This window comes from Chiloscyllium plagiosum, unplaced genomic scaffold (genome assembly GCF_037043375.1).
Source record: "Chiloscyllium plagiosum isolate Xiang-an unplaced genomic scaffold, Cpla_swu_hap1 HiC_scaffold_22, whole genome shotgun sequence".
NCBI classification, from domain to species: domain Eukaryota; kingdom Metazoa; phylum Chordata; class Chondrichthyes; order Orectolobiformes; family Hemiscylliidae; genus Chiloscyllium; species Chiloscyllium plagiosum.
In genome coordinates, this window is record NW_028270160.1 from 48,969,861 (window position 1) to 48,990,670 (window position 20,810).

The 20,810-nt window shown below is 40.9% G+C and overlaps 1 pseudogene; it reads right to left on the reverse strand.

Annotated features, from left to right (window-relative positions):
- Positions 1–2,567: 2,567 nt before the first annotated feature.
- On the reverse strand, positions 2,568–11,882 carry LOC122561377 (interferon-induced protein with tetratricopeptide repeats 5 pseudogene; annotated as a pseudogene).
- Between the last annotated feature and the right edge of the window lie 8,928 nt (positions 11,883–20,810).

A 20,810-nucleotide genomic window follows, 5' to 3' on the forward strand; every position in this document is an offset into this window, starting at 1 on the left:
GGTCTACCTAGGTGTGGCTAGGTGCCCTCCCACACAATGGAAGCAGTGAAGTATAATTAAACCTTGGTGGTGATAGGGTTGTGCAAGTGATGATTCCACTCAATGCTGCCACATGCAGCTGTTCCTGGTCTGCCAGCAAGTCACTGACCCACATGCTGCTCAATGCATAGTAACTGAGATCATTCCTGCACATGTTCATGTCAAGCACTCTGTGCTGGAAGACAATAAAAAGTAGGCGCTTGCTCCAATTTTAACTTGTCCACTTCTATTTACTGGCTGGCCAATATCCTATTAGTTTTCCAAAAATGAACAAAGGCATGAATTGATGGCTATTAATACAGTGAAAGAAAATAAGTGGTTAGTTGGTTGTTTGCAGCATAAGTGTCTATTATATTTGTTTGTGAGAAGAAACACACAAGTGAATAAAAAAGACTGGAAAAGATGCGCTGGACAGTATGATATCATTTGGATGTATCTTAAAGACACCTAACCCCATTGTCATCCACCATCCTCCCTGAAAATTACCACAAGAGAGTCTCAGTGACACTCTGAAGGCTCAGAAAATGTGTAACAGGATATCTCACCCCCGGTTTAACTTGTAACCTGCAAGTCAGTTCCTCTAACAATATAGTCCTTTCTCAGTGCTTCCCACAACCCACAGACTCTGAGAGAGGTGTTACCAGTGAGGTACAGTGAATACATTTACTACATACTTATTCCGAAATCTCTCTTAACTCAAGACAAGCAGAATAAAAAGAGTCAGCTTGTACTTCACTTTTAGATTAGATTTCCCACAGTATGGAAACAGGGCCTTCAGCCCAACAAGTCCACACTGACCCATTTCCCTCTGGCTAACGCCATGGGCAATTTAGCACAGCCAATTCATCTGACCTGCACATCTTTGGACTGTGGGAGGAAACTCACGCAGACACGGGGAGAATGGGCAAACTCCACACAGACAGTTGCCCAAGGCTAGAATTGAACCTGGAACCCTGGTGCTGTGAGGCAGCAGTGCTAACCACTGAGCCATCGTGCTGCCCCCAATTACTTGATCAGCAACAAAAACAACATCATGTTAAAATTATGAGCTCTTTAAAACTATTTTTGTACTTCCCACAACTTTTGAGTTGAGGATTTTTCAGAATTGCTGTTGAGAGTGGAAACTGAAAGTATCTGATTACTTTTAACTGCAGAAAATATATTAAAACCCATCACCAACAGAAAAAAAAAATCAACTCCCCGTGGGAGTATTTTTCTCTTTGTGTTATTTAATATTTGGAGCATGTTAGTTCTGAACGGCGCCTGTTGCACAACAATAACTGGACTTCCATGAAAAAAAATCATTGTTTTGGGATTACAATGGAATCTTATCAATGCGATACTTTTTATGAGCTGCATACCACATATCCTGACACCAATTAAAATATACAACAGAGGAGAGCGGTATCAAATTCCTTGCGCTGAGTTTTATTGTCCCAACTCTCCTCAGGATCAGGATAGTTAAGCTTCACTGACAACCACCTAAAACATGCTTGAGTATAAAATGTATTAAGGGAAACTCTGAGTGAAATGACAAATGGTTTTTGATAGGATTCAGAGAGGATAATTGTAGTAGCTGCCCGTTTAAGATAAATCATTGTGTTTTATAAAAATTAATCAGCAAGGCCAAGCTTTGAAGTCATGACAAAAACTATTCCATCTAACGGAAGGATTTATATCCGAACAGCTCTCAATCAAATGTCACGGTAGGGATGTTAATGAGCACTATCAGGGAATACTTTGACAAAGCAAATTTTACCAGGAAATTAGCAACATATTAGATGGAGAAGGTGCGCAGCAAATATAAGTGACAAACAGGAACATAGCCGAGTATGTGGTGCTAGAAAAGCACAGCAGATCAGGCAGCATCCAAAGAGCAGGAAAATCAACCTTTCAGGCATAAGCCCTGCATCAGGAACATACAGCACCTTAACAAAGAACACCAGGCAGAAAGTAGATGGAGGTTAAAAGAAAAGCTGACTAGCATCACATTAGAGAGTAAGTGTGTTAATATATAAGGGTTCTGACAAATGAAATTGATGAATTACAAATGCAAATTTCCAAATGGGCTAATGATATAGTGATTATAGACAAAACATCAGTAGGAATGAGGTGTCAATAGATTCAAAATCGATAGGGAAAAGGAAAAAGAGAAGACAAAAGCTGGTGGTACAGGGAGTGGGGATGGTCAATATTTATCAAGGATATTATTGAAGTTCTATAAAAGGACACTTAATAGATTCAAATATGAATGTATTTGGTTAGTTTTAAAGAACAGAAAGTAGCCTATTACGTTTAATTTGGATGCAAATAGTGAGATGGAGATAGAAAAGCAACAGGGGTCAGTAAGTTTAATACTGTATTAAGAGCCAGGGACTTGAAAGAAGCTGGGAAAACCAGATAAAAGGACAGAGTGGACAAAGAATTCCTAAAATGTTGCAGAAGGTGTGCTTTATATTAATTTTGTAACCAGCCAATGAGAAAGGATCTGGTTCTGGTGACTAAAGGAAGGCAATCAAAGACAGATTTTATGCAGCCTCCTTTAGATCCTGGAGTGCATTCTGAAATTCCTCATTGTAGCGATCACACTCCAGGGCTCTCTGAAAGTATCCAATGGCTTCGGATTTCTTGCCATCCAATTGGTGCAAAAATCCCAATATGCCAAAGGCAACACTGTCTCTTGAATATTCGTCCAATCGATCTTCAGCGATTCCTTCTAATGCTGCTCGGCATTCCATAGACAGCCCTCCCCATGCCTTGATTTTTAAGCATTCTTTAAAATAACGAATAGCATTAGGCTGTGATCTTTTCCCATATAGCTGGTATATTCCATAGTTCCCAAATATTAAGTGTCTATTTATGTAGTTGCAATCTTTATTTCTGATCATGTTTTCGTAGATCTCATCAATCTTGGAATATTCTTTAGTTTCTTTAAGGATTTCTATCAAATCAAGCATTGCAAAAATAAGTGATGGTTTCTGATCAAATGCTGTTTGGAAATGATATTTGCAAAGTTCAATCAGTTTTTTCCTTTCCTCATAAGCATTATATTTATAAGGTGTTTTCTTCAGTGTAAACAGTTTCTTTTTGTAGCATAAACCGATCTGGTGGTGAAGGAGTCCAGAGTTTGGTCTTAATATGAGTGCCTTTTTCAACATCTCTAGGGATCGTTCAACAGATCCTTCCTTTCTTAAAGCTTTGGCCGCATGTTGAATTAAATAGGGATCATCAGGAGAATTCAGGAGCACATCTTCTAACAATCTGTGAGATTCCTCTTCCTGTTTGAAATATTGTAGTCTTAGAGCCAGCGTGACCTTGAGAAAAGAGTCCTTTGGGTTCAGTTCCAATGCCCGTTGTAACTGTTTCACTACTTTGCAGTGCTCAGGACACTGAGGGTCTCCAATATTTCCTTTAAGTCGGAACAGAGAGGTTGCGTGAGCTGTATTCCACTCAATGTTATCAGGATCTGCTTCCAGAGCCTTCTCAATACACTCATTTGCCTCTTCATAATATTTCCAGCCAAATCTCAACAGGGACCAACCCTTCTCCCCGTATACTTCAGGGGTCATTGCTGTAAAGCGAGAGGCATCAGGGAACTGTTGGCAGATCCTCTCCAGCTTGTTGAGGTAGGCCTGAGCCTCTACCACTTCTCCCACATGGTAATAGACCCAGGCTGCGTTTCCGTAAGTGACGATGCTCCACTTTTCAACATTCGACTTGTGATCCTTCCTCAGAATCTCCTGAGCTTCCCACAAATGATTGAATGCCTCCTCATGTTTACCTCGTACACAGTTGACAAAAGTAAGTAGATTGTAAGGCATGACTTTATATTGCACAATGTCAGCCTTAATTGTGTAATTTAATCGTTCCTGCAAATCATCCCACTCCACATCCTCTACTTGCAGGGTCCATGTGAAGTGACATTGTAGCTGAAGCAGTTTCTCTTTCAGGGAATCCTTTGCGGTGTCACTGTAAGAAACAGGTGGAAAGATTTTTTGTTTTAATTCAACCTTCAGCAAGAAATTAGCAATCTATTTCACACTGGGCAACCTGCATCTCAGCAAAGCCAATAAGTGGCTCAAAAACTCAAATAACAACCAGAATCTGAAACATACGGAGAGAACAAAATGAACAGACAGCACATATTAGTGGACAGGGAAAAGGCTGAAAATAATCATCATGAATTTGAACCCTATGATCCTGTTAAACAGAATCACAGCCTTCCTGAAAATTAACACAGGAAGGTTTCAATGAAGATCTTGAAGGCTTGAGCAGTTGATACGAGGCTGCTTGAAGCTCTGAGTTAATTTATAACTTGAAAGTTAGCAGATCCTACAGGGCAGTCCACTCCCAGTGCTCCCCATATTGGATTCATTAATTTGAAACAGTGAGGTCGCAAGAGCTGTATTCCACTCAATACTATCAGGATCCTCCTCCAGCGCCTTCTCAATGCATTGATTTGCCCCTTCATAATATTTCCAGCCAAATCTCAGAGGAGGTTCAGAGGCAGCATGTTCCTGATGGAGTGAAAGGTAAGGCTGTTAGGAGTAGGCAACCCTAGATAACTAGAGTTTTTGATGCCTTTGCTCAAGTAAACGAAGGAGGCATATAATATGAATAGGAGACAGTGATGTTTGCAGATGCTGGAGATCAGAGATGAGAGTGTGTTGCTGGAAAAGCACAGCAGGTCAGGCAGCATAATATGTATAGGCAGCTGGGATCAAGTGAATTCTATGAGAAGTGAACAGGGTGTCAGAATACACTTAAAAGATATATCAGGAGGGTTAACAGACGACACGGATGCTCGGGAACTTGGGGAAATAAACTGTGATGTAGTGAAGAGAACCACATTACAGAAGAGGAGGTGCTGGAAAACTTAAAAAGCTTTAAGGTCGATAAATACCCAGGACCTGATGAAGTGGGACTTTGTGGGAGGTTACAGATGAAGTTGTGGAGCTCCTAGCAAAAATATTTCTATCATCGACAGCCACAGAAGCAAAGCCTGAAGATTGGAGGGTGGCTAATGTTGTGTCATTATTTAAGGAAGGCTGTAGGGAAATGCCTGGGAACCACAGGCTGGTGAACCTAATGTCCATGGTGGGTAAATCATGAGACCGGATTCTGAGAAACAGGATCTACAGGCATTTGGAGAGACAAGAACACATTTGGGATAGTCAGCACGGATTTGTGCGTGGGAAATCAAGGTGTTGCATTTTGATAGGTCAAACCAAGGCAGGATTTATTGAGTCGATGTAGGGTCATGGGAAGTGTTATACAACAAGGAGATCTAGGGGTACTGGTTCATTGTGAAAGTGTCCTTGAAAGTGGAGTCACAGGTCAAAGAAGGCTTTTAGCATTCTGGCTTTCATCGGTCAGAGCATTGAGTATAGGTTTGAGGATGTCTTGTTGCAGCTGTACAAGACCTTGGTAAGGCATAGTTGGAGTACTGCATGCAGTTCTGGTCACCCTACTATAGTGAGGATATTGTTAAACTAGAAAAAGTGCAGAAAAGATTTACTAGCATGCTATCTGGATTGGAAGGTTTCAGTTATAAAGAGAGGTTGGATACGCTGGGACTTTTCTCCTTGGAGCGTAGGAGACTAAGGGGTGACCTAATAGAGGTCTATAAAATCATGAGAGGTATAGATATGGCATAGATAGCCAACAGCTTTTCCTCATGGTAGGGGAGTCTAAAACTCGAGGACATAAGTTAAAAGGGAGGGATACAAAAGGGTCCAGATGGGCAACTTTTTTTCGCACAGTGGGTGTTGAGTATTTGGAACAGAGGTAGTCATGGAGGCAAGTACAACTTTGTTATTGAAGAAACATTTGGACAGGTTCAAGGCTTGGATAGGTATGGAGGGAAATGGACCAAATGCAGCCAAATGGGACTAGATTAATTGTAAAAACTGGGCGGCATGGCCAAGTTGGGCCGAACTCTATGAGTCAATGACAGAGACCAATCCTTCCCCAAATCCTACAGATTAATCTGAGAAAGGTGTTGCCACAGAGCTACAGCTGACACTTCACCGCACCTGCTATTTTCACATAAAAATCTCTCTTACTTCATGATGATCAGAGTAAAGACGGTCAGCTGCGGCTTCACTTCTGCTTCCCTTAATCAGCAGCAAAGGTAGAACCAGGTCTGCTTAGCTCTTCACATACTCCTCGCAACTTACACAGTACTCAGATTTTTCACAATTGAAATCGAGAACGGAAATTTAAAGCAGCACGTTGCTGAGAATCTGGGGAAAATGTATTAAAGCCCAGCTCAAATACAAAATATCAACTCGCCCCCAGCCACCAACTGGGCTTATTATTTTCTTCTTGTTATGTGAAACTTGCTGCATGTTCGCTCTGTTGATATTCTCACCTGTTGCACAGCAACAAAAACTGGACTTCCATAAAGAATTAATTGCTTTGTTATTACGATGGAGAGTGAACAATGAAAGACTTTCCATGGGCTATAAGCCACATACACCACATGCGGTGTGATTGAGGAGAATCACAGAGCCCACTTCTGCAGAAACATTGGCTCCCATTGACACACGTGTGCCTGTGGATAATGATACCCAGGCATCCCTGACAACCACCTGGAGTGTGAAAAGTTATGGAAAGGTCTTCCTGAAATGTTTAAAATGCTGATAAGTTTCAATAGGATTCTGAGAGGGAATCTATTGACCTGATGTAAAAATCCGTAAATGAACAGAATTTGATTCAACATCATGATAGGGCAAATAATGACAGCATAGAGGAGAACTCAAATAATTAGACAGTCAGAGAGGTACCAGGGAGTAACAGTCAAAGAGAGGGAGAAGATGTGCAGAAGGTAATGGAGACAAACAGTAACAGAGCAAAGAATAATAGGAAATGACATGAAATGAAGGTTCAAAACAAAGCTGTGTCAGAATGTAAACATGCTCATGTAAGGAACATTACATCTAAAATTGGTGAGTTACAAGAGAAAGTTTCCACATGGAGTTATGATGTAGTGACTATACAGAGCCCTGTCTGAGCCATGAGTAGGTGTGGGAACTAAACATTTCCGTCATCAATGAATTCAAGGAGGGATTAGAGAAGGAAAATGAAATAAGAGCAAAGGGTTTGGAGGGTGGGGATGTCAATATTAATCAAAGCTATTCCAGGTTACTATTCTACAGAGAGATGCCAATGTAATGGATTCAAAGACTGAATACATTTGGTTAGAGGTAAGGAAAGGAGCTGTTGCCTACTGTAAATTCCAAATAGTAAGTAGGATGTAGAAGAGTGATTTGTCAGCAAACTTCAGAAAGATGCAAAAAGAATAGAACAATAAGAATCAGAAGAAGCAGAGGAAGGAGCTAGAAGGGTGAAGAATCTTAAAACACATGCAAGAGATGTGCCGTAAGTTAATGCATTTCTCACAGGATCACTCAGTCTGGATCTGGGCAATTCAAGCATTATGACGAAGGGTCACTGATCTCAAAAAACATTAACCCTGCTTCTCTCTCCACAGATGCTGCCAGACCAGCTGAGTTTCTCCAGCAATTCAAGCATCTTGAAGGAAGAGAGTATCTTGGATTATTGTGATGATAGTGTAAGGAAGTTTAAAACAATTATTGGAAGAGACAAAGAAGAATCAAAAGTGATTGCACAACTGGGTGAAATTCTATTTCAGGTATTTTAGTCATGGATCTAGCTCCTGTGGACTGGAAACTAAATTAGTTAAGGACGTCATTAATGGGAAATTGGCAGCTGTCAAAATGAAGATATTTCAAGTCCAAAATTAAACAAGGCAACGTAAAGCATTTTAGTAATGTAAAGTAGTAGCATTGCGTAGCACCAGCAAGATAGACTGAAGAAATTCACTAAAGTTCCTTCGCCAGCACTTTCCAAACTCCGAACAATTTTCACCAAGAAGGACAAGGTTAGCTGATACATGGAAACACTATTACCTGCCAGCTCCCTTCTCAGCCACTCACCATTCTGAGTTAGAAACAAATCTCTGTTCCTAATGCCTAAGAGTTCACCTTAGCACTGGCATGTCAGAACTCCATTCTTCAGCTAACATCATCTCTTAAACCTTGCACAGTGGCAGAAAGGACTGTAACCCCAAACATGGTTCAAAAGAGGATCAATTACTTTCCAGTGAGCTGCTGACTAATTTTTGATGGATGTTGGTGCAACAGGGAATCATGTGGCAAATCTGCATTAATTTGACATAACTCTCGGCGACGGGTGCAGCAGAATATATTCCCCTAGGACAGCAACATGACAAGGAGACTGAACAGAGATGACAAGGAGCATGAAGAGGTAGAGCTGTGTGAATAGGTTTCTCATCATGAAGCAACATCCAACCAGAGTCTCCAGGGAGCAATTCATCTTCCTCAGCATCAGTAAGGAACAGTGCGTTTCAATAAGGGCGTGCTTGCTGAAATCTGCTTCCTGCTGCAGCCATGACAGCATCCTCACAACAGAGCAAGCATGCACCAGCTTCCTGCCAGGCTCAAATAGGTGGCATTTACAATATCTCCCATCTCTTCAGTTTCAGTATTGTTATTGATAACAGCCTTAGATAATGATGGTGAGCTCTAATGATAGTTCATGTACATTCCACATCAGCGAGCTTCTGCAGTCTTCAGTCTTAAATAAGACATTTACCGCCAATGCTTTCCATGTTTTATTCCACCCTCTAATCACTATTTTGATATAGTGCCGTGCTGGAAAGAGCACAGCAGTTCAGGCAGCATCCGAAGAGCAAAAGAGTCAACGTTTCGGGTTTAAGCCTAAAACAACAATTCTCTTGCAAGTCCTGATGAAGGATTAAGCATAAAACATTGACTTTCTTGCTCCTCGGATGCTGCTTGACCTGCTGGGCTTTTTCCAGCGTCACACTTTATTGACTCTAACTTTTTCAGCAACAGCACTGCTCACTAACTTCTAATCACTATTTGCCCTATTGTGATTTCTGAAACCCAGATTTATTGTAATGGTTTCATTAAATTATAAACAGGATGTTGTACCCCTGTCAATTGCAAATTGCCAGAAACTGCTGAACTATTTGTGGAAATGGGTATTTTGGATATAACTTCTAGTGATTTCCTAATTTGCTGCATTTGCAAATTAATGGCCCATCAAATTTGCCACAGAAAATTAAGTCTGGTAGCTAATAATGTAAGTACAATTTTCACAACGGGATAATTGGTGATAACTCCTAATCACGCTCACTCATCAAGAAAGTTAACAATTACAAGTGTGGAATTTGTTCCTTCGGGCAGCACAGTATTGGGGAATTTAAAAGTGTATATATGCAAATGTTTAGAGTTTCTAAATGTTACTTTCATTTTCATTTTATCTACTATAAATCAATCTTTGTTTCACTTTTCCTTACTAAACTTGATGTGACAGCGAATTCACTCATTCTAGTTCGTCCTGTTTCTCAGAACTTTCTCCATTTATTTTTTAATCCTTTAGGGTTCTGGAGGTACACTATTGTTCTAAATAATTCCAAGATCCCCGATTCCATTCAAACAATATATTAGGCTTCAGTCTCAAAAGCAACAGTTCACCATCCTTATTATTGTCTGGTCCATTTTGTAGCCAGTGTCTCTTTAATCCCACAGTTTCAAATTTGCAAACAAAACTGTCTATTTCTTTCGGAAGCACCTGTTGGAGATCTATCTGCAGAAAATCAATTATTTTGCCTTTTGCAATGTCATCTGTTACTTCAAACAAGTTAGTCAAACATGATTTACTTTAATAACGCCATGTCATCTGTCACCTAATTGTCCCAATGAAAGTTATTATTTTCTCAAATGAATATCTCTAAAATGTCACCAGTTCTGAGGTTAGGCTGCCTGCTGGTTCATTGTAAGTCATAGAGTCATCAAGATGTACAGCATGGAAACAGACCCTTTGGTCCAACTTGTCCATGCTGACTAGATATCCTAAATAAATCTAGTCCCATTTGCCAGCATTCGGCCATTTCCCTCTGAACCTTCCTATTCAAAGATCCATCCCACCCTGGCGATGTTTTTCTACAGCCTCTACCATCGGGGAGATGGTACAGAAGCCTGAACACACGCACCAGCTGGTTTCAGAACAGTTTCTACCTACTGTTGTTGCAATACTGAATGGTCTCACAAACTCTTAACATTCGCCTGTACCTGTGTTTTTGTTTTTGCCGCTGTTTACCTATTATTTACTTATCTATGCTACTTAACCTGTGATCTGCCTTGCACTGCTCACAAGACAAAGCCTTTCACTGCGCCTTGGTACACGTGACAATAAATTCAATTCAATTCAATTCAATTCATATAACCATCCAGATGTCTTTTAAATGTTGTAATTGTACCAGCCTCCACCACTTCCCCTGGCAGCTCATTCCATACACGTACCAACCCCTGCGTGAAAGAGTTGTCCTTTAGGTCACTTTTAAATCTTTGCCCTCTCACCCTAAACCTATGCCCTCTAGTTCTGGACTTTTCCACTCCAGGAAGAAGACCTTGTCTGTTTATCCTATCCATGCCCCTCATGATTTTATAAACCTCTATAAGGTCATCTCTCAGCCTCCAATGCTCCAGAGAAAATAGCACAAGATAATTTGACCTTTCCCTATAGCTCAAACCCTCCAACTCTGGCAACATCCTTGTACATCTTTTCTGAACCCTTTCAAGCTTCAAAACATCCTTCCTGTAGCAGGGCGACCAAAATTGCACACAATATTCCAAAAGTGGCCTAACCAATGTCCTTTACAGCCACAGTGTGACCTCCCAATTCCTAATGCACTAACTAACTCAATGCACTAACTAACAAAGGCAAACACCTTCGTCACTATCCTATCTATCTGTTACTCCACTTTCAAGGAGCTATGAACTTGCACTCTAAGGCCTCTTTGTTCAGCAACACTCCCCAGGACCTTACTATTAGGTGTCTAAGTCCTGCCTTGATATGCCTTTTCCAGGTTTATCATTCCCGCCTTTTTGAAATTGCTGTGACACTTGCAATATACTAGTTCTCTGGAACCACTCTCATATCGAAGGTGATTTTTTTCCAAAAATATACTTTATTCATAAAAAAATGTTTATACACATCCATAGCCACTAAAGCAGTTTAAATCTGAACAATCTTTACATATTTTAGATTAGATTACTTACAGTGTGAAAATTGGCCCTTAGGCCCATCAAGTCCACATCAACCCACCCAGACCCATTCCCCGACATTTAGCCCTTCACCTAACACTACGGGCAATTTAGCATGGCCAATTCACCTGACCTGCACAATTTTGGGAGGAAACCGGAGCACCCGAAGGAAACCCACGCAGACCCGGGGAGAATGTGCAAACTCCACACAGACAGTCGCCTGAGGTGGGAATTGAACCTGGGTCTCTGGCACTGTGAGGCAGCAATGCTAACCACTGTGCCACCGAGAACAAACAAACCCAAGACATTTCTTACTTGTTCAAGACTGCATTTACATCCATTTGAGGGCCTGATAATTGAGTGAGCTCCCATTGTCCTCAGACAGTGGTCTATCCCCACTACGCCTTGGTGGCAACTACCCCAAGTGTTAGTGCGCCCCTCAGCATATAGTCCTGGACCTTGGAATGTGCCAGTCTGCAACACTTAGTTGAGGTCAACTCTTTACACCGGAAGACCAACAGATTTCAGGCAGACCAAAGAGCATCTTTCACTGAGTTGACGGTCTTCCAGGTGTGGTCGATGTTTGTCTTGGTGTGCGTAGCGGGGAACTGACTGTAGAATGCAGAGTCCTGCGTCATTGAGCTGCTCAGGACCAACCTCGGCGAAAACTACTGCATCTTTCTCCAGATTTCCTTCGCTCAGACACATTCCAGCAGGAGACATGTGACAGTCTCTACAACAACTGCTTTGAGGGCAGTGTGCAGCAGGTCAGAGAGTCCGGGCACACATGAAGGATCTCATAGGTTGTGCCCTTCTCAACACTAGCTGAAAATGTGTTGCTGGAAAAGCGCAGCAGGTCAGGCAGCATCCAAGGAACAGGAGAATCGACGTTTCGGACACAAGCCCTTCTTCAGGAACCTTCCTGAAGAAGGACTTGTGCCCGAAACGTCGATTCTCCTGTTCCTTGGATGCTGCCTGACCTGCTGCGCTTTTCCAGCAACACATTTTCAGCTCTGATCTCCAGCATCTGCAGTCCTCACTTTTTCCCTTCTCAACACTAGCCAAGTGATGTTTTGGTCCTTGTTGGAAAGTTCTGGTGATGAAACATTCTGCTAAATGACTTTGACAGTCTGCTCAGTGAACAAATTGACAGGATCCACCCTCTCCTTTTCCCATCTGATCTTGAGGACATTACGTGCTGACTACTTCTTGATGGACTTGTGGTCAAAGGTATTTTTCACTGCAAATCACTCCATGAAGGTCAGGTGATATGGAAGGACCCAACTTCTTGGAGCGTTCCACGGCAACAAGGCCAGTCCCATTCTTCACAGCTCCAGGGAATTGGAGATACAACCAATGTCTCCATGGTCTCCAAACTCATTTGCCTCAGCAACTTGAGATGCAGCCTACTCAGATCTGGTAACTCTAGTGTGCTTCAACCTTTTAATTAACTCTTTACAAAAACTTGCTTTTTATCCTTGAAAGGGAGTATGTAAACAGTACAGGTTTACTGGTAATTGTGAAGTCCTTATGAACAGTTTGAAGTGTGAACATGTCATGATGTGATTGGATAATATAGTCATATGTTTTAGTGAGAACGTGATTGGACAATGTAGTCCATGTGTTCTAATTTGGAATGTGAATTTTGTGAATCTGGTTGGTTGGAGGTAGGGGGTGAGTAAAAGTGTATCCTGCAATTGGAAACTTGTTATCTGTAAAAATAGGTTAAAACCTTAGTTCTTGCAATAAAATTTGAACTGTACACCATTTTCTTGATGTGTCTATTGTGGCATTGCTGTAGTTTTAAGAGGGTATTTTGTCTTGGTTTCTTTTAAGGGAGAGATTGAACGAGAGGTGCTGAGCTGGCTACTGAAAATCACTGGAATAAACAGCTTGGGAGGCCGTTTGTTAATGCAAGCTGAATGGGTGTGGCCAGCTTTCATAGATCAGGATTTCTGAGTAGCATAAGAAGCTATTGGCATCTCAATAGAGTGCAAGCTTCAATAAATGTCTCCTGGCTGCTACTCTGTTTGAATTTTCTTATTCTTCCGCTAAGGCCTTCCTCTCCCTTTCTTTCTTCTATGCTTTTAATCATAATTCAAACTGTTTCATTTCCTTTTCTCTTTCTTATGCCTCTAATTCAAGTTACTTCATTTGCAGTTGAATTTTAGCCAATTCCAGAGATTCAGATGGCATCTGCGGCAATTTCCTCACAGATGCAGGCAACCCAAACACCAGCTTGTTTGCCAATTCTGAAAGCTTTCTTTTCCTCATTTCACTCCCAAAGTCACTTCTTCAACTCCCAGAAATTTCTTACTGATTGGAAGAGCCATTACAACACAAGGCACACCCTGTTTGAACCAACTGAATTCAACACCTGAAAAAACGACATCAACAATTACCATGCTCAGTGTTTGAGTCCAACAATCCTAAACGCATGGGGTGACCTGGTGGCTCAGTGGTTAGCACTGCTGCCTCATAGCACCAGGGATCCAGGTTCGATTCCAGCCTTGGGCAACTGTCTGTGTGGAGTTTGCACATTCTCCCCTCTGTCCCTGTGGGTTTCCTCCAGGTGCTCAGGTTTCCTCCCACAGTCCAATGATGTGCAGGTCAGGTGAATTGGCCATGCTAAATTGCCCATAGTATGCAGGAATGTATACGTTGGGTGCATTGATCTGGGGAAATATAGGGTGGGGAGGTGAGTATCTCTTCAGAGGATCGCTGTGGATTATTGGGCCTGTTTCCGCACTATAGGAATTCTAATTCCAACTTAGAATTACGAATTTTGTTCCTGAAAAGAACCCCCAACTTGTTATGGAGCAGACCAGATCACCTCAAAATATTTTAAGAAGGTAGCCTACACCCTAATGTTTTCTTATTTTCAAGGTAAATGTAAAGTTTCTGTTCCAGATGTAATGCGACAATTCAAACTACTCAACGTTAACATAACACAATTTATTTAAACACTGTAGTTTAACACAACCAAAGAAAGAGGAATTCAGAATAACTTAACTCGACTGGAAATTTGACAGAATAACAGATACAGTAACTGTTACTAATTAACTGTTTCAATATAGTAACATCCCATAAACACACCTCTTGCCAAAAAATAAAGACAAATTCAGACATAGATTCTTACATGCAGTTCGGAGAAAGTGAGGAGTGCAGATGCTGGAGATCAGAGTTGAAAAATGTGTTGCTGGAAAAGCGCAGCAGGTCAGGCAGCATCAAAGGAGCAGGAGAATCAACATTTCGGGCATAAGCCCTTCTTCATGAGCCCTCCTCATTCCTGAAGAAGGGCTTATGCCCGAAACATCGATATTCCTGCTACTTTGATGCTGTCTGACCTGCTGCGCTTTTCCAGCAACACATTTTTCAGCTCTTACATGCAGTTCTCCAATCCAGGAGGAAAAGAGAAAATTAAGAGAGAGTAGCAGCCAGGAGACATTCACTGAAGCTGCCAACTCTGTAGAGACCCCAATAGCTTCTGATGCTGCTCAGAAATCCTGATCTGTGAGAGTTGCCTACACCCATTCAGGCTGCATTAACAAAAACCGAAGGCCTCCCAAGCCTCAGTGATGTTCAGTAGCCAGTTCAGTCCTTCTCGTTCAATCTCCCTCTTAAAAGAAACCAGAACTAAATAACCTCTTAAAGCTGCAGCATTTTCACACTATCTCCCATGCATGGATAAATAAACATTTACACAAAGAAACCTCTGCTATCTCTTTCTGTTTGTGTTGCTACTTATTCAGAAAGAATGAAAAATATTTGCATTTTTCCTTTCATATCATCAAAACATTACACTGGTGTAATGATTGTAATGTAATCACAATCAGTGGTTTTGTTTAAAGGCCTTTAACTCATGGATAAGTTTTATTGCACATTATCTTTTTTAAATTGTTTGCTCTGTATGAAAACTCTGTTTAGTTTTTGCAACAATATTGTCTTGTATGAGTGATTTAGAAGTGCTGGTGTTGGACTGGGGTGGACAAAGTTAAAAATCATGCAACACCAGGTTATAGTCCAACAGGCTTATTTGGAAGAGAAAGTGAGGGCTGCAGATGCTGGAGATCAGAGCTGAAAATGTGTTGCTGGGAAAGCGCAGCAGGTCAGGCAGCATCCAAGGAACAGGAGAATCGACGTTTCGGGCATAAGCCCTTCTTCAGGCATATTTGGAAGCACTAGCTTTCGAAGTGCTGCTTTTTCATCAGGTGGTTGTGGAGCAGAATCATAAGACACAGGATTGCAGTGTCATGGAATGTAATATTAAACATATTTAGCTTAAGTCTTTCATCTTTTGGAATGAAAATGTTAGTTTTGGTTCCTTCATATGTAAATCCAGAACTTTTTTAAAGTTACGTTCTCAAGATAGCTTTTAACAATAGGTGTCATCTCAGCTCAGATAATGCAAATGAAATTAAAGTCTGCCTGTGTCCCAATCTTATGTCAGATTGATTCTATTTCTAAAGTGGGAGTTACAGAATCTTACGTGGATTTATGCAGTTTTTGAGCAAAATAAAATGTAATTCTGCAAGTAAAACTTCACCCCACAAACCTATATGTGTGTGTGTGTGTGTGTGTGTGTGTGCAGAGGAGACTGAGTGTGAATGTGCATGTCGGTGTGTGTGGGGGGATGAGTGCCTGTGAGAAAGTGTGTGTCTGTGCGTGAATGTAATGGGGTATAAGTCTGTGAGAGTGTGTGTGTGTGTGCGCGTGCGTGTGTGTGTGTGTGAGAGAGAGAGAGAGCAAGGTCCCGGTTGAGGCCATCCCCATGGGTACCATGGATAGCCAAGTTTGGTACCTATGGGGATGGCCTCGTCACACTGTAGGTGACATTAGTCCACTATGCACACTTACACACACACTTCTCCAGACCCACACACTCACGCAGACCCTCTCTCATACACAAGCTCTCTCTCATATGCTCACACACACAAACCCCCACACTCACACCCACACACGCACCCTCTCACAGACACACACTCTCTCACAGGCACTCACACTCCACTCCTGGCCCATACGCACCCACATGCACACTCTCACTCGGTCTCCCCTGCGCGCACACACACACACATAAAAACACACACCCCCCACCTATAAGTTTGTGAGGTGAATTTGTACTTGCAGAATTACATTTTATTTTGCTCAAAAGCTGCATAAATCTGTGTAAGATTCTGTAAATCCCACTTTAGAAATAGAATCAGTCTGACCTAACATTGGGACACAGACTTCACACCTTCAGTGCATTATCGGAGCTGAGATGACACCTATTGTTAAAAACTATCAAAAGCTAGTGACTCCAATTAAACCTATTGGGCTATAGCCTAGTGTTGTGGGATTTTTAACTTTGTCCTGTATGAGAATATGGATCTGTCACAAGCTGGCATTGTCCATCAATGTTGAACTTCATGAGCAGGATGATGAGCTTACAAATCATTTAATTGATCCTCCACCAAGTGAAGGACAAATGAACTTTTAATATACAAAGACTAATATATCAGAAGAATGATTAATTGAGAAAATAATGAAATGAATTAGTAAACAGAACAACTAATAAAGCATTAATTGAGATCTTTACATGGGCTCATTAACTGATTGGGAATGGATAACTGTTTATATGGGTAAGTTTAGCGAGAAAAAATCAGGTGCAGTTTATTTTTTACTCTAATGTATTTTTTAAGATTTTGAGTTATTTTCAATAGAAGCAAATATGATGTGAAAGAAACTTTCTTCACACAGTGAGTATTTAGGGTCTGGAATGCTCGGGCTAAAAGTATTTTGGAGGCAGGTTTAGCTGAGGCATTCAGGATGGCTCTGGGTGATTATTTGAATGGAAATAGCATGCAGAGGTATACAGAAATGGCAAGAAAATGGCACTAAATTATAATACTCACTTGGAATGCCAGTGTATCCATTATGGGCCGAAGGTCTCCAGTGTTGTAACAATTCTGTGATTTGAGATACAAAGAAGTACATTTTCCTGCACTTGATAGCTCTCGTGAAAAGTAAATCCGAGCACAAAAGAGTCCTTTCAATTTTATGTGCACATTGATTTTATTCACTAACGTAGAGGAGACTTTATCCATCTGTCATGTCTCTTCAAAGAAATATTTTTGGTGCAAAACACAGACATAAAAATAAAACCAATGAGCCAGGAGTTCAAACTCAACTGAAAAAGTAGTAGTTATTATAGAGCACTGGCTCCAAATTGGACTTGAACAGGAGCAAAGTATTCCAGGTTAGAGATGTTTGGAAAGGACTGGGAAATGACTGGGACAGGTGATAGGAGCGTCGTTCCGAAAGCTAGTGTGCTTCCAATTAAACCTGTTGGACTATAACCTGGTGTTGTGTGATTTTTTAACTTTGTACACCCCAGTCCAACACCGGCATCTCCAAATCAAGGCTTAGGTCAGTTGCAGATGCAAGCTAAGTTGAGAGAGCAGATCGATAACAACTCAGGTTAGCTCTACACAGGTAAGGAAGTGATTTCACGTTTCACCGATGTTATTAAACTTCCCATAAGATGCACAATTTTTGACATATTGGCTCTGGTCAATAGTTGAGTTCACGATAGAATGCCAGTCCTCAACCTCCAACTGACTGAATGTTTTATCTCTTGTTTAAAGTCTACCTTCTGTTTTCTTTTTAATGATGTTGCATACTTTAATATTCCATATCTTTATTCCATATCCCCAGCTTGGCCCTGCACTATTTTAAATTAACCCCGTTATTGTCCATCTGGTTGGTCAATCAATATCTAACTGTCCTTTCATGATGGCACCATGACCTTGATTTAGATCATTACCAGTCATTACAGTTTAGGGGCTCCAGATTCTTGCTTCCTTGTCATTTATTCATCAATAATAATCATTTAATGAGATGAATGGGCTCTTGTCCCATTTCACAGCATTATGTGTAGATATGTTTAATATGAACTACTTAAAATCATAACTACTACCCTGAGTTAACCACATTCTCACAAATTTGAAAGAAGAACCTCTGAATCAGTCCTTTTCATCACTTCTTGACATGTCATGATTTGTAGAGAGGTGCAGCTAATGTCATATTGAGATTATCCTCCATACCCAAAATGACCTCACAGAGGCCGGTATCCCGTCAACAAGTCACCCTTTATTTACACATGTAAAGTCCTTGACACCAATCCAGCTACTGAACCAGCTTTCAGAGTGAGCAGAACCTCTGACACTCCTGTTTATGTCTGTCAGTCAGGATCAGATTAACAGCCCCAATCAGGGAACTCATATTCTATGAGATCCACCTGGTCGACCTCATGATAATCAGCACAATAACTTTGTGGTCATGTTACATGTAGAATAACATTTTAAATGTACTTCAGAATATGTTGATTAAGCGCTAATAGCACAATAATAAAACAATCTTTGTCCTACCACAAGAAAAGAACAGCCATATTAATGAAAGATTTTCTTACAGCAGTAGAAAGAAAGGACTTTAGTGAGAGTGATCAGGCAGTCGAAATATTTTGGTTATAATTAAGGAATAGCAGTGGAAAAGACAGAAATATGTTACATAATACTTCCATGGCTACAGGATGTCACAAAGTATTTTATAGCCAATGAACTACCTTTTGAACTGTTATAATGTGCCAACTCTAGCAGCAATGTAATAATGAAAAGATAACACGTGTGAGATATTTACTGAGGGGTAAATTCAAACCAGGATTCAGGATCACTCCCCTCTTGTTCTCTGACATAGTGATATGAAATCATTTGCATCCACCAGAAAAGGCAGATGGAAGCTTGGTTTAATATTTCATCCAAAGGACAATAACTGCAGTATTGTAGCACTCTCTCAGTAATGCAGTAGAGTGATAACCTTGAATTTTGAGCTCAAGTCCTGGAGTAGGACCATCATCTTTGATTCCTGATTATCATATGGCCATGGATAATGTATATATGATTGCACTAGTAAGAGACAAATTAAGAAAATAGGAAAGAGGTGAAGGAGGTAAGCAAGGAAGTGGGGAGAACGGAGGGAAATTCTAAAGGTAGTGATATAAATTAATAACTCAAAAAGGAGAATGAATTTTTATTTAATGAACTTGAATTGACAATGATAAATGAGGCTGATGCAGAGCAAAATCCTCTCATATTTGATTTGACAATGAATTTTTGCTTTGTACCAAAATGTGGTGAGGAGGGACTGGAGATGCATTTTGGGGTTTTGAGAGAATTGGGAGAGTGGGGATGTATTTTGGGGCTTTGAGAGAATTGACTCGAATCTGATTTGAATTGAGTTGATTCACTGTGTGTGCAGTATGGGCAGGTTATAACATACAAAGTGCATAAGGGTAGTAGAACAGAGTGAGGAATACAATGTAATGTTTGCAGAGAAGGTGCACAAAGAGCGAGATCAACATCAAATTTAAAATTTGAGAGGTCCATTTAGAAGTCTAATCACAGCGGGGAAGAAGCTGTTCTTGAATCTGTTCGTTAATGTGTTTAAGCTTTTATATCTTTGGGCCAATGGAAGAGATTGGAAAAGATTATAACCAGGGAGGGAGGGGTCTTTTGATGATGTTGGCTGACTATCTGAGGAAACAAGAAGTATAGATGGAGTCAACGGATGGAAGGTTGGCTTGTGTGATGGACTGGACCGTGTTAACAGTTCTGTTTCTCAGAGCAGTTGCCATACCAAGGCGTGATTCATCTCGGTAAAATGCATTCTGTGGTGCAACTATAAAAATCTATAAAAAAAAAGAGTTTTTATGGACATGCCAAATTTCCTCAGCCTCCCGAGGAAGTAGAAGCATTGTTGTCCTTTCTTGACAGTCGCATCAATGTGGATGAACCAAAACAGACTGTTGGTGGTCAACACTCCCAACACTTGATGCTCTCAACCATGTCCACCTCAGCTCCATTGATGCAGTCAGAGGGCGTGCCCTCCACCTTGCTTCCTGAAGTCAATGACGATCTCATTCATTCTGCTGATGTTGAGGGAGGGATTGTCATCTTTACACCATGCCACCAAGCACTCTCTTTCTTGTACTTTGTCTTGTCATTATTTGAGATCCACATACAAGGGTGTGTGATCAGTGTGTAGATGGAATCAGCATGAAAGTTGGCCACACAGTCATGAGTGTACAAGGAGTATAGCAAAAGGCTGATAACCCAACTTCACAGAGTGCCGGTGTTGAGCATCATTGTGAAGGAGGCGCTGTTGCCTATTCTCACTGATTGCGGTCTACGGGTCAGGAAACTGAGGATCCAGTTGCAAAGGCTGAAGCAGAGTCCAAGGTTTCAGGGTTTTGGAGGTAAGTTTAGGTGCTGAATTATAGTGCTGAAGGTGAAGCTGCAGTCAATCAGTAGGAGCCTGACGTAGGTATCCTTGTTATCCAGATGTTCCCGGGATGACTGCGGTTGGCTTAAAAATCAATAGGTTGTGCTGCTATGAAGTGTTTATTCAAAGAAGTGTACTTACCTCTTACTGGATCCAAGTGAGTATTTGGGAGTAAAGATATTCATCCCCAAAGCTTTCAAGTTAGGGTTAGAATTAAATCAGTCTTATTTACCTGTTGGTAACAATGATTTAAATCCTATGAGCATGATCTACAATGTCAGGTTAATTCAATAACATGCCTTTACAGCATTCAACTACAGTTTTTAACTGTGA